Source organism: Emiliania huxleyi (assembly GCF_000372725.1).
Source record: "Emiliania huxleyi CCMP1516 unplaced genomic scaffold EMIHUscaffold_37, whole genome shotgun sequence".
NCBI lineage: Eukaryota > Haptophyta > Isochrysidales > Noelaerhabdaceae > Emiliania > Emiliania huxleyi.
Genome location: NW_005199194.1, coordinates 107,967 through 110,053, shown reverse-complemented (window position 1 = coordinate 110,053; position 2,087 = coordinate 107,967).

Sequence of the window (2,087 nt, the reverse complement as noted above, 5' to 3'; positions counted from 1 at the left end):
CGGGTGCCCCCGGAGTTCCCCCCGCCACCGTCCCCTTCCCCCTTTGACCGCAGCTCCCCTTACCCTTGCCCCGACTCCCCGGGCCCGTAGCCCCCCTCCCCTTTCCCCTTTGGCCCGCACCCCCCCCCCCCTTTTGCCCCCCCCCCCCCCTCTCCCCCGCACCTCTTCATCCGCAAACTCGTCAAGCTCCAGCAGCGAGCGCCAGTCGGCGGGGAAGCCGTCGGCAAACGCCTGCGCTGTCGCGGGCGAAAGGGGCGTGGGAGGGAGGGAGGGGGGCGTGGAGGAGTGGTGGGGTGGGGGCGTGGAGCCTGCGCGGTCGCGGGCGAGAAGCCGGCGCCGCCGCGTTGGAGGGCGGCTCCGTGCTGGTCCATCGGCCCGTCGAGCTGGTAGACGGAGCCTGTTCATTCACCACTTGCCCGTGCGTGAATGAACATTAGCGGAGCCGTCAGGCTGGCAGAGACGGAGAGCCTGTTCACTCATCAGCCAGCCATGAGCGAACTCTGAATGGCCAGAGCGTCCGGGCTGGCAGACGGAGCCTGACGCGGTGCGCAGCGTGCGGCCGTCGACGCGCGTGGCGATGGCCGTGGAGTGCCACGGCTTGCGGCGCAGCGGCTGCCCCTTCCGCCACCCCTCGACGGCGAGCAAGACGGCGCCGTCGGTGGAGACGCCCAGCCGCTTCAGGTACCAGCCAGTCAGCACGACGGGGGGCTTGCTCGAGCCTCCTCCTCCGCCGCGCGCGCTGCCCGTGCCGACTGCTGCTGCCGGCGCCGCCTCCGCACCCGCCCTCAGCTGCTGCTGCTGCTGCTGCTGCTGCTGCTCCCCACCCGCCCTCCACTGCTGCTGCTGTTGCTGCTGCTGCCGCCGCCGCCGCTGCTCCTGCTGCTGCTCCGGCGGCTCGGTCTCCTCCATCGCGCTCGTACCCAGCTCCTCCTCCTCAGGCGCCGCCTCCATCGACTCCGCCTGCGGGTGGGGAGAGGGCGGGAGTGGCGGCACGCGACGGCTGTGAATCGGGGGTGAGAAAGGTGGGTGGGTGGGGTGGGGTGGGGGGGGGGGGAGGGGGGGGGGGAGGGAGGCCTCGGAAGCGGCCACCGCAGCACGCTCCGCCTCAACTAGGGCGTCCAGCTCCAAAGGGGTTGGGCCGACCAGCTGCAGCACATGGCGCCAGCCGTACCCCTCCAACCCTCCCTGGCACGGCTGGCCCTGCGGGCCAAAGCCCTGGCCTCGGAGCGTCCTATTGGGCAGCCTGACGGTGAAGAAGGGGCGAGGTCGGGCCGCCACTCTGCAGAGCTGCCATACTCCGCGTCTGCGCACAAAACCGCCAGCATCCGGTGCCAGTGCGACGCATCAATGAGCTCGCTGTCTGGCGGCGTCCCAACCTCGCCCCTGTTCACGCGGGTGCAGAGCCCCTCCCACCCGTGCGAGGAGCGGGCATCCGTCGAAGTCGTGGCCAAGGTGTCGGCCGGGCCTACAGGTAGGAAGGGTGAAACGTCGGAGAAATAAGCCGAGGCCACCGCAACTAGTGCACGAAGAGGCTCGCCGAGACCCGCCCGGGGAGGGTGGTCTTTGATCCGTCCATCGGACGCAAGCACCCCGGAGGCAAACACCATTTCTCGCGACCGAGACGTCTTGCGTCCTCCCCACTTCTTCGCGGTGTCGATGTCAGTGATCAGGAAGTCGACGGCAGTGAAGTTGTCTCTGAGGTTCCAACATGTTCCGACAATTTCGGTTCGGGCACGAACGGCCGGGTCGTAGAGAGGTTGGCCGTCGGCGCCGACGACCTCCTTCACGAGGCGGAACTGGGGCACCGAGCTCCAGGTGAGCGCCCCAGTTAGCGTGAGGGTGCGCCGCGGCGAGCTGTCGTGGCCGCCTTGCACTGCGAACCAGAAGTGGAACGACTTGAGCTCCTATGATGGACGCTGACGCGTGAAGGAGGGGGGGGGGGGGTGCCGGTGAATCTGCAACAGCAGTGTGGCGCATAAAAGTGCAGCTCCGGCAAGCCGCCGACGTCCCCGGCCCCGCCGCCCTGGGCGGCCCCGTTTCCGCTGGCGCCGCCCCCGTTTCTTTTGTCGCCGCTCCCGTCTCCGCTG